At 50.4% G+C, this 12482-nt stretch overlaps 1 pseudogene; it reads right to left on the bottom strand.

Moving 5' to 3' along the window:
* Positions 1-10173: 10173 nt before the first annotated feature.
* On the bottom strand, positions 10174-12025 carry LOC147697093 (serine/threonine-protein phosphatase 2A catalytic subunit beta isoform pseudogene; annotated as a pseudogene).
* Between the last annotated feature and the right edge of the window lie 457 nt (positions 12026-12482).

The following is a 12482-nucleotide window of genomic DNA, read 5'->3' as shown; positions in this document are numbered from 1 at the left end:
TAGACTTTTTTTGGGTATTCTAGTACTCGTGTCCACTCGTGGAGGACCCGTCCTATATCATTCTCCCAAGATTGACGCAGTCTGTCTAGGGGAACCTCGGTGAGTTCCCGAATGGCTTTGTAATACCATGTCACTAGGTGTCTGCCTGCCCCCATTCGCAGTATCGTGTGTAGTACTGTGTGCATTGGGGGTTCTCCTTCCCGCGAGTCCCAGTACGCTCGGCTGCTGTCTATTAGTTGTCTATGCATTAAGAATTGCCCCTGTGGAAGATCATACCACTCGACCAGCTGTTCAAATGTTTTCAATTGCCCCTCGTGGAACAGAGCCTCCATCTCTGACACTCCACTATCCCTCCTTCCGGGGAAAGAGGACCGTGGGGAGTACAACGGTTGCCCTTTTGACAGTCCATGGATGCGCATCATGCATTTGCGGGCTATAGTAACTTGCACCGGGTGTGTGCGGGCTGGTTTGGAGCCTGGCATTAGTATTCGTCGAATGACGGGTAGAGGCAACCCTCTGCTGTCAGTGATCGTCCCTCCCATGTGCCTCTCGGCTGTCCAGTGAGACCACCACTGGAGTTGCGCAGCCAGGAAATATGATTCGAATGACGGGGCTCCCAGGCCTCCTCTCGCAGTGGGTAACTGCAGAGTACGTAGGGCTACTCTGTGCCGCCCGTCCTCCCAGATAAATGTTGTAAGGAGCATGTCCAACTCATGGAAGAAGGACCGAGGCGGGATAACTGGGAGATTTGTGAAATGATACAGTAGCCTAGGTACCATTATAATTTTAGCTATGGCTACCCGCCCTATAGGCTCCAGGGAGAGTGTCTTCCAGAAGCCGATCGCGGACCGAAGGCCTGCCAGCACACTGCGGTGGTTCCCCTCGTAGAGGTCCTCCGAGGAGTGGTATAACCGCACTCCCAGATATCTGGGGGCCGCTGTACTCCATTTCAGGGTCTGTGTGCCTACCTGCAGATCGTGGGGTGCCAGGTCTGGACTGGGTGGGTAGATTGTTGACTTACCCCAATTTACTTTGAGACCCGACATGTCTCCGAACTCCTGAAGAGTGTGCCAGATCGAGGTGAGATCACCTGTCACATCCCGGACATAAACTAGCAAGTCGTCTGCCTATACGGAGACACAGTGGAATTTGTCCTCTATCGGGATGCCCCACGCCTACCCCTCCTGTTGCAACCGAATGGCCAGGGGCTCCACCGCCAATGTGAATAGAAGGGGGGAGAGGGGACACCCCTGCCTGGTTCCCCTCTCCACCGGAAAAAAGGCTGAGATTAGTTTCCCGACTCTTATCCTGGAGGCGAGGCCCCTGTACAGGAGTTGGGTGTACGCCATCAGCGTGGGGCCGCCAAGGTTTTGAAGTACTCCAGGGGGAAGCCGTCCATACTGGGCGCTTTTTTCCCCGCTAGCAAATTTATGGCGCGTTTTATGTCGGAGGGTGTGATTCTACCGTCCAGGTCTTACCTATCCGTCGGAGATATTACAGGCATGCGCGACGGGCTTAGGAATTGAGGCAATTCGCATGGTGTCATCGGCACCGGTGCGTGGTACACAGCGGCGTAGTGATCGTGAAATATGTGCAAGATGTCAAGTTGGGAGTGTTTAAGGTGCCCGTGTGAATCCATGAGTTCCGTAATGGGGTGGGTTGCCGTGTCCTGTTTGATCAACCAAGCTAGGAGTGTGCCCGTTCTGTTACCCTCCCTGTGTGCTCGAGCCGCATAGGCGCAGAAGTTATATTTGCGCATGTCCCTCATAGCCTCTGCGTGTGCGAGTTTCGCTGCCGAGAGTTGCACAAGTGTGGCCTTCCCCTGATTCATGTCCCGGGAGAGATCCGCCAGCGCTTTCTCTGCCCCGCACAGTGCCTGCTCCAGTGTGCCCTGTACCCCCACTACCTGCTGAATGCAATGACCTCTGGCACAAACTTTATATGCGTACCACTCTATTGCCCTGGAAGAGGCTGAGCCAGCATTTTGCAGGAAGTGTTCCCTGATGTGCGCACCGCGGGCGTGGCGGAAGGCTTGATCAGTGAGACACTCCTGGGGCAGTTTCCATGTTGGGACCGGGGGGTGAGGCGGCCGCCAGTGAAGGATTACTATGTGCGCGTCATGATCTGATAGTATTCGCCCCATGTAATCTGCATGTTTTATCTTGGGTATCAGGTCTATTATGCACAGGAACCTATCTAGCCTCACTCGCAGGTCGTGTGGGATGGAATGGAAAGAGTATAGGCACCCGGCTGGGTTTAGCATCCTCCATGCATCCACCAGGGGCCAGTGGTCAAGCCACCGGCGGAAGCGGTCTGTTTGTTTGTGTGCTGGCAAGTGGAGTGGTGGGGGATGTGATCTGTCCAGGTGCAGGTCTAGACCACAATTGTAATCTCCCCCCAGGAGCCATGGTATTCCTGCATGGTGGGCCAAGACGCCAGTAAGGGTGTTCCAGTATTGATCCTGATCTATATTGGGGCGTACACACAACCCACAAGTATTGGCTGGTCTTCTAGTAGGCCTATCAGAATTACATACCGCCCCTCCCTGTCGATAATCCTGGTGTGTTCTTTAAAGGGCACCCCCTGGCGAATGCGGAGTACCCAGTGGCGCATATCACGCCTCGCCATTTTTTGCGTAATCGATCTACTTTCTGCGTCGCCAAGTGTGTCTCCTGTAGGAGGGTCACTTGGGCCTGTTGACGTTTGATATAGGCGTAGACCGAATGCCGTTTGTTGGCCGTGTGCATGCCCCTGACGTTAAGCTTGAGGATCTTGAAATCTGTGTTTGACATTCTGTGTGTCATGTGGTGCCTATGTGATCTGAGCACCCGTCCCTGAGTGTGCCCCCTCCCCCCGTCCGACCCACCCCCAGGACATCTCTCCGGCCATCGCCGGCACGGCCCCGCGGCCGTTGAAAGCTTCAGTGGAGTGTCCTCCGGGAGTGTTTCAATCCGTCTTTGGGTTGGCTGGGTTGGGATGCCTCTGGCTATTATGATCCCTGCAATGTGGGCGAGCAGTCAGCAAGCCATTGATCTCAACGTGTGGGGTAACTCTGCGGCAGTCCACGGTGTGGTCTCGGATCTCATTGTTCTTACTGAGTGTCCTGTACTTTCAACCGCCCTATTATATCAGGGTGTCAGCTGTCTGGGGAGTACCATGGGAGGCGTCACAGAGCCCTCCCGGGACGCGGGTGCGTCGCTGTCTTCGTCCTCTGAGCTAAAAAGGTGGGGGCCCTCCTCCATGTCTGAGCCTCTCCTCCCGGGGTCCAGGGCGGCCACCACCCGCAGCGCCTTCTGGCGTTCAGCGATAATTTGTGTTAGATCCGGGGAGCCTGTTCCAGAAGGGCTGGATCGCACCTCCAGTTGTGTCAGGGTGATTTTTCGGGGTCGCTGTCCCCCCCTGCGCACCACAGGGCTGTTTCTTGTGGGTGAGGCATTAGCTTGACGTGGAAGATGTTGTTCTATCCAGGTGTCCGCTTCTTTCGGGTCAGAGAAGAAGTGTGTGTTCCCATCGTGGACAATCCTTAGGCGGGCCGGAAACAGAAGAGCATATTGAACATTCTGTTGGCGCAGGGTATGTTTAACTGTCTGGAAGGTGGCTCTTTGTCGCTGTACTGCTTGAGAATAATCGGGAAACAACATCACTTGTTTGTCTTCCACCTGCAGACGGCCATGCACTCCTGCCGCGCGGAGAATGGTGTCCCGATCTCGAAAGCGTAGTAGTTTCAGCAGGAAGGGCCTGGGAGGGAGGCCTTGCCTTTGCCTCCGCGTTGGCACTCGGTGCGCCCGCTCGATGGAGAAATGGGGAGTCAGGTCTTCGGCAGGCGTGAATGTTGTGATCCAGTCCGTGATATACTTGACCGGGTCGGCCCCCTCCGGTACATTGATAACGCGGATGTTGCTCCTGCAGGAGCGCCCCTCCAAGTCATCAGTCTTATGCTCTAGAGTCTTGACCCGGGCTTGGAGGTCTTTTAGGGTTTGGTGATGTTGTTGGACCTGCGGCTCCATTGTTTGCATTGTTGCTGCGCTCTGGTTCACCTTGTCAATGAGCTTCCTGTGGTCGTCCCGCAAGATATTGTGGTCAGTGGCCAGGGTGTCAAACTTGTGTTCCATTGTCACTCTGGAGTGCTCTATGGCCGCTAAGACTTGGTCCAGTTTTCTGGACATAGCGTCCTCTCTGGCAGGTTCGTCTTGTGACCTCGTCATGGCTGGCGTCTGGGAAGGCGTCTTCTGTGGGCGACCCATGTTGAGGGGGTTGACTTCTCGACGCGTCCTACTGTTGCCGCCGGCTGCCTGTTGCCCACCTTTGTCTCTCCGTCTGGAAGATCCTTAGCAGTGGCGCGTTAGTCCCGCCACTCGGGCGCGGGTCTGTATTCACAACAGGATGGCGGTGTGCTCTGCAGTGGCAACACGGGCTGATGATATCACGGGGTCTCCCCCTCGCAGTGTCAAGGACATGGTTGGGATGGCTATCGTCCCTCAGCCCGCAGGGAGCTCTAGGGTGGCCCCCTTCGCCAAGTGCACCCTCACTAGTCGCTGCGCTCTGCGCTGTTATTCTCTGGCACCTCACCGGCTGTAAGCGGAGGGGGATCTGGCGCCACCAGCCATCAGGGCTCCCCATTCATGCTCCCCAGGCGACTTCATGGGTGCGCTCACCATGGGCGCCGATTCTTCGTCTTCGCCCCAGGCCACGTGTGTCCGGTGTCGCCCTGCCGTTCTCGAGGCTCCGGGGCAGCAGGCTCTCACCGCCCGATGGCAGCTCCGCGCTGATTCCGCGGGTGACTCGCCGCCTTCCCCCGATCCGTCTTGCACCTCCGCGGCCTTGCTGTCAGTGAGGGAAGGTAGGCCTAGATGTCCTCGTGTTTCTCAATTGCGCTGCAGACGCTCCGCCTAAGCCGCCTCCTCCAGAGTGGCTCCCCCTGAAGGCCCAGTCTTGCCTGCCCTCGCCCGGACCCCGTAGAGGCACCAACGGCAGTCACTGGTCTTGGCGCGGAATGGCTCCCCGCCCCGCGGCCCGCCAACTGCGCACTGTAGCAGGGCCGCTGGGCTCGGGCCGCCGCCGCTGCCTCACCTGGGAATTGTAGGGCACACGTCCTCCCTGGCGCCGATCGCTTGCCACCTCGTGCACTGCGCTCTCCGGCCCCCTCCGCTCTCCGGGCGTCATACACCTCCGCAACGCCTGCTCCCGTATGTCGCTGCTCAGAGGCCCAGATCGTGCCTCCGTGATCGCTCAGTTCGCCAACCAGAGTTTCTCCTCTCGGCAGTCGGACTGGAAGGGGAGGGAGGGGGATCCCACCATACCTCTGTAGCGCCGTGATTCAGCGTCCCGGGGCCCCTCTCCTGGAGTCTGGTCGGCCGATCCAGGCAGCCACCTCCCGCCCGAGGTTTGCCGGACCCGCCTGAGCATCGCTGGTGTGAGATGGCCGTTAGAGGTCCGGGGTACTCCGCCGCGGGTCCGCCATTTTGTGGAGGCCGTTCACAGGAATTGTGGACATAGTGCTCCCGGCTCCGTTGTGCCGTGCATCAGGATTCTGGGCTCACTGGAATGGACCCAGCAGCCTCTGGACTCAGACGGCGGTCACTGTGGCATGCAAGGACACTGATAAGGGGCATTAGAGGCCGCGGTTGCCGGCCGGCAGCCAGAGCCTCACGGAGAGACGTCCACCATCTTGGCTGGTCCGGCCACGCCCCCCACCTCTCAGCATTGATGCACCATTTGTACCGTGCCTCTCTCAAAAAATGTCTGTAAAACATAGGCTGTTGCCCTCTTTTCTTCCTCAGATGCCCCTACTTCTTTGTCCAATGAAAATGGGTTTTTTGGTCAGCAAACTCATTACCCCACCCTCAGTTAATCATTGCAGCAAGGCCTCCACAGTTGGGTCCTGAGGACCCAAACCTACAAGCTTCAGTGGGCCCTGGTGAAAGCTAAAACGGGAATAAACTTAACCTAAATTTCACTTAACCTAAATTTCACTGCCATCTAAAAAGATGCCATATGTCACAGACACAGTTCCAACCCCACTCACCCTCCAGGAGCACAGGAATCGCCTAAAAAATGTCACTGCACCTCAGCAGGGTCCTTGTCCTCTAGTAAATAGGGGTGTATGTGTGAATGCGCCTCATGGAAAATGGTACAAGAGGATGACAGACCCCACGGACACTTGCAGCAGACAGGGGGTGCGGTTGGTAGAGGCAAGGTGCCAAGCAGCATATGATACAAAGTGCACCATTTGTAGATGTTTGAATAATAGATATTGTAATCTGACCCGACAATGATACTGAACTTGTCAACATGGGGAGAATGAAAGTGGTAGTCAACTATACCAGCAGAATGCTTATGCTCACATATCACCACAAAATGTGGCAAGCCCAGTGAGCTATATTACTAGATCACAGAAAGGCTGGATCGGTGCACACTATATACTATCACGAAGGAGGAAACAAAGATAAGAGGCCACTGGACAGCCTATGATATGATTGGCATAAGTGTCTGCTCATTCATTCATACATCACCACCACGTGCATGCTGTAATTCACCACAGAGTGCATGATTTCTCCAATTGAGTATTGATTCATTACTTCTATTTTCATAGTATTCCATTGCTCAGGCCAGACCTGAAGGGCGTCGGAGCACTATAGAAAAAAATGAATTTAATTTACAGTATGTATGTAGATAATATGTGTGCTTGTGCACTTTTTACTTATTTATGTCTTCATTTGTGCACTGTCTAGGTGCTTATAATTTATCAAGCTCACGCTCGTTATACATTCAGAATTCTAACCTCTGAAAGTGTTTACTATGGGACTTTTTATTGAGTTGTGTGCTTTTTAAACGTATTATTTTTGTTTATTCAGTTATTTATTCATATTCATTTCTCCTTTGTTAATTCATTCTAACTTAGTCCCGGAGTATCACAAGGATTCAAACTTTATCTGTACATGTTTTTTTTCATCATTTCATTCAGGCATTCGTTCTGACTTCAATCTGAGCGTGTGTTCTTATGATGCATGCTACTTAGTGATTTTAATTTACTTACTGATGGTAGCTTAACCCAGCAAGTCCAGGAACCGCTTCAAGCCAACGGCGTGCTTATGTACTGAAGTGCCGGGCTGATCTAGTGAGTGTGTTGAATTTTGGTTGGGAACTTTTCCTCACTCCCTCTCTCCCAAAAATTACATACACTGGACAGTCTATAGTTAGAAAGTATATATTCTTCCCTTTAAAATACCCCTGCGAGATTCAAAGTGCATTATAATCATCTACTCTCTAGTTCGCTTCACCTTTCCATGTCTTTTTCTGCCCATGGTTTGCGTAATTTTCAAATTGTAATTGCATTTATATATCACTTACGAGTACAACCTTCGTCGAGGCGTGGAAGCGCATTATGCCGGGCAGCCCTCTGCTCGAGAACCCAGGGTGACTGATTAGTCCAGTGTTATTGGTTATCCTTACTTTTTGGGATTATTGCTCAATTCATATTCAGTCCAAAGAAGTGATAGAGAGCCTTACATTTCTAGTTTCACAGATGAGGGCAGTGTTTTTTTGTGTAAGCATTTTGAAAGGTAAATGAGTGACCGTGCTCAATAGCGCTTACTTTCAAATTGCACAAGTTAAATTATAATTCCTCACGCCATAGTAGACGACATCTTTCTATAAACAACAAGCTGAGCAAACTGAGTGTGATTTAATCACGGAAGATGCGGAAGCACAACACAGAATAAACATCTGCAAAGACGTCTGGCGTAACTCTCACCTGGCGTTTTAACCTGAAGATGATGTCTGTGAAGAAACGGACCTGCTTTTTGAATGCCTCGCAGCAGATCCATGGGAACTTTTTTTTTACCGAGCTACCTACCCTCTTCCCCTCCCTGCTCTACTCCTCTCCTCTTTTCTGATACTAACCTTTGCCCCCACCTGTCCTTGCCCTAGTCCCCGCCCTGTTTACCTGTGAATTTCCTGCGTCATTTGAGAGCTAGCTATTTTGTCTGATGCCCGATGGAGCTACCTGGTTTAGCTATAGGGTAGACAAGTCGGGGATCCCCTCCTTGGACGTCACCTACCCAATCGGTCTTTAGCCAGACTTCCTTCGTCTCTCCTGTCGTCTCTTCCCGCTTCCCCCATCTATTTATATTTCTACTTCTCCCCTCTCTCAATGTATTGAGACTGAACTTTTTTGACTGATGCCGGATGGAGCTAACTTGTTTAGGTATATGGGAGATGGGCCATGGATTCTCTCCTTGGCCGTCACCTACCCAGTTGGCCTTTAGACAGATTTAATTTCGTCTCTCCTTGTGGTCTCTTCCCATATCCTCCCTTTCTCACCTTCCCTGTTCCGTCCCCTCTAAGCTCCATTTCTTTTACCCTCCATTTTATTTAATGTTTCTCATTGAGACCTAGCTATTTGGCCAAAGCCCGGTGGAGCTACATGATAGCTATAGAGGAGATGGGGTTTGGGATTTCCCCCTCGACCGTCACCTACCCAGCCGGTCTCTGGACAGACTTTCCTTCATCTTTCTGCCGTATCTCCCTCACATCCTGTATTTTTGCGATCCTCTTCCCTCGACACTTGAGACCGAACTACTTCATCTGATGCCCGATGGAGTTACCTAGTTTAGCTATAGGGGAGATGGACCTGGATTCCCTCCTTGGTCGTCACCTACCCAGTCGGTCTTTAGACAGACTTCCTCTCGTCTCTACGGTTGTCTCTTCCCTTATCCTCACGTTCTCACTTCACCCACCCCCCACTTCCTTTCTCTCCTCTCCTAATGTATTGCTGATTGTCTGATATAATGTTGTAATTGTTGATCTTTTCCTGTTACACTGTTAAACCACATTGTTGCACTTCCTTTCGTACCTCCTGTCGTCTCCTCTGCATCCTCCCTCTATTTATGTCTCTCCTTTTCCCCTCTCTCAAAGTATTGAGACAGAACTTTTTTGTCTGATGCCCGATGGAGCTTCCTGGTTTAGCTATAGGTGAGATGGGCCGTGGATTCTCACCTGGGTCCTCACCTACCCAGTTGGTCTTTATTCGGTCTTTAGACAGACTTTCTTATCGTCTCTCCTTATTGTCTCTTCCCTTATCCTCCCTTTCTCACCTCCCCAGCCCCCTCCACTACTTTCTCTCTCCTCTCCTAATTGTATTGCCTATTTTTCTGGGATTTATTGTGTAATTGTTGAACTTTTTCTGTTACATTGTTGATTCTCATGTAAAGCGCTCTGATACCTCCGGGTCTAGCCAGCGCTATATAAAACTCTTTAAATAAATAAAGAAAGAAATAAATAAAAAACATAATGCCAGCCAGCAAGGCTCGGCGATGAAAACATACAACATGTAGCGTTGTCTTTCATCATAGCACTGAGTTAAATGTAAGGACGCGGAATACAATATCCTGTTGAGTCGCAGCTCGCAATATATTTGTGGAGGGAGGGTGGTCGCGCAGGGTTTCGTACCAGGGTTAGGAGGGGACGTTAACTTAAAATAATAATAAAAACCTACCTGACCGGGTCATAGCCACCTCTGCCCTCTGCCCTCTGCTCCCGGGTCCAGCGCCGCCTCTGCTAACAGGAACAGGCATTCTCCCTCCCCTCCTTATGCTCCTGTAAGACAATCACAACGCTGCAATAGCAGTGTTGTGATTGGTGCGGAGTCCCGGACGGTGCCCAGCGGGGCACCAGTAGGGATGTAATTTTCTCTATGTAGGCTGCATGCAGCCTACATAGAGAAAATGTAGAGTGCGCATGACTGCTTTGGTTGGTACTAAAAGTGGTGCAAGCCACTCCTCCCTTACCCGCCTACCCGCCCGCCGCCAACCAAGCATACCACTGCATTCTGCTTTCTTGCAGTGCGAGAAGCAGAAAATTAAATGGTATTTAAAATACCATTTTATTTTCGGCTTCTCGCACTGCGAGAAAGCAGTGGGGCAGCGCTCCAATGCACTAATGGAGCGGCCGCCACTGATAAATACTGAAGGGCCAGTGTCCGGGGCAACTGACATTTTTAGGGGAGTATGACAGGGGTGTGTTTTAGCTCCACTCTTATTTATTTTTTACATAAATGATCTTCACCCATTTTTACTTACTACTGCTCCTGATATGCCCAAAGTAAAGGGCTCCTTCCTTCCCTTGCTGCTGCATGCTGATGATTAAGTTTTAATGGTACATACCCCAAGGGCCTTATTTTTTTTTACTGTTTACAATTGAAAGTTTATTTCTTAAAGTACACCAAATAAGATGCAAGCACTTTCATGACAAATATACAGAAAATAAGTACATTAACACGGAACAGTACTTTAGCTTAAATGAGGGGGGATATCTTTCAGTGTTATGGCATACAATCCCAAAGGGTCCTCAATTCCTTTCTCCAGTTAATTTACATTTCAATAAAATATTGTTTGTTAAAAAAAGTGAACGCTCAAAATGGAAGTTAGTGCATTTCTGTTTAAAATAACTCAAAAGTTGAAATGTCATGCCAGATACACTAAAACAAAAATGTACAAATTTGCGCAACAGGAGATTAAGGTATTACAGCCACCTTTTCTGTCTGAACAGTCCAGAAAAATTAAGTTACTACAAATACAGCAGGCAAACTGACTGTTTGACTGATGAATATAGGATATATAGCGTATTGAACCTCAGTCTCGAATTGTGCTAAATGCTCATACGTATGGCACATTTTTGGTCCATGATGGGGGGTTTATGCCAACACAGATCCCAATTAGTTAGAGAAATATTAAATTGTTGCTCTTTTTACTTTCTTAAATGCCAAGTGTATGTTGGAAGATCAAGGCAGAAATTTATAGGGAATAATCAGGGGTACGTCGGGTAACGTGGGGCTCTCCACGGCGAGGTGCCGGATCAAACTGAAGGAAGGAATATTTTAAAGTGTCATCAAGTTCCATGATGGCAGCTTGGTTCCCACAGCGGTAACAGTAATTAGGCGCACTAAAAATTGTTACCACATTTTGGTCATGGCACCAATTGTAACCCTCCATGACAAGCTGGTGAGCTCTAGATACCAAAGTCAAACCATTAGCATGGTTAAAGGTTTCAGAAATATCTTGTCCAAAGGTGTACCCTGCACCACGTGGAGAAATACCCCAACCACCGCGATCATCTGGATCAGACCATAATAGGTCACACATTGGACCCTCATGAGGAACTTCTTGCAGGCGATCTAATGCTCGAATGTGATCAAGAGTATCAATTGAAGGAGAAAGGCCACCATGGAGGCAGAAAATCTGTCCGTCCACCAAGGCTGTGAGTGGAAGGTAGTCAAACAGATCTGTAAAGTATTTCCAAACATTTGCATTTCCATATTTTCTTAGACATTCATCATAGAAGCCATAAACTTGTGTGATTTGCCGACTCTCATGGTTGCCTCTTAATATTGTAATGCGTTCAGGGTATCGCACCTTTAAAGCTACCAGAAGTGTTACTGTTTCAACTGAGTAATACCCTCTGTCAACATAGTCTCCCATAAATAGATAATTTGTGTCTGGCGATTTTCCTCCGATTCTAAACAGCTCCATCAAGTCATGGAATTGGCCGTGAACATCTCCACAGACAGTGACTGGGCAGCGTACCTCCTGAACATTGGATTCTTTGGTAAGAATTTCTTTTGCCTTCTCGCACAGGGTCAGCACTTGGTTCTCGTTGAGCTGCTTGCACTCATTGAGCTGTTCGATCCACTGGTCCAGCTCCTTGGTGAACACCTTCTCGTCCATGGCGGCCGCTGCTCGGGCTCCTCCCTGCACGGGCCCCCGGCGCTACTGCTCCTCCCGCCGCCGGGTGCGCGCGCCCCACGCTCAGCCCTCGAAAGCCGCGCAGCGTTTCAACTGCTCCTCCGTTCTAGACCGCGCCGGTTGGCCTCCCCTCCGCGGCGACTCTTTTCGGTCGCTACGTTCCGTGTGTTTCATTCGCAAAGGGCACAGAAAGGAAGGAACCACTGCGTGTCGGGTGGGGCGGCCGGAATATTGCCCCCTAGTAGGTTGTTAGTGAGACGGCCCGCGTCTTCACAGCCGCGCTTCTGTAAGGGCCTTATGACAGTTAGTGTAGGGATTTGTACATTTTATGAAATCCCTGGATTTACACACCAGTTTTACCAAATCATACATAATGATGTTTGGGCTGAAAAACATAAACCTGGAAATACTTAAGGTGGGGGAGGCCCCTGTAAAATGCACTTGCACTTTCTCATATCTGGGAATAACGTTTACAGATAATGGTTTATGGACTGAGCATGTTACAGATAGCAGTTATAAATTAACGGGAGCTGGAGCACTTAACTCGCTGCTTAGCTTGCCACAGCCACGGAAAGGGAGGAGCCCTTCTCCCTCTTCAGCAGATTTTTCAAATACAGTGTAGATCAACATCCACATACGGGGCACTAATAAGTGTAGTTCTATTCAAGTGGAAGAAAACAGGTTTTGCAGAAGTGTATTAGGGGTTCTTCATCTAATTTTATTTCTCATAGTGAATTGAAT

The sequence above is a fragment of the Lissotriton vulgaris genome, chromosome 8 (assembly GCF_964263255.1).
Source record: "Lissotriton vulgaris chromosome 8, aLisVul1.2, whole genome shotgun sequence".
Lineage (NCBI taxonomy): Eukaryota > Metazoa > Chordata > Amphibia > Caudata > Salamandridae > Lissotriton > Lissotriton vulgaris.
The sequence above is the reverse complement of the archived record's forward strand: the minus strand, read 5'-3'. Positions and strand labels throughout refer to the sequence as shown.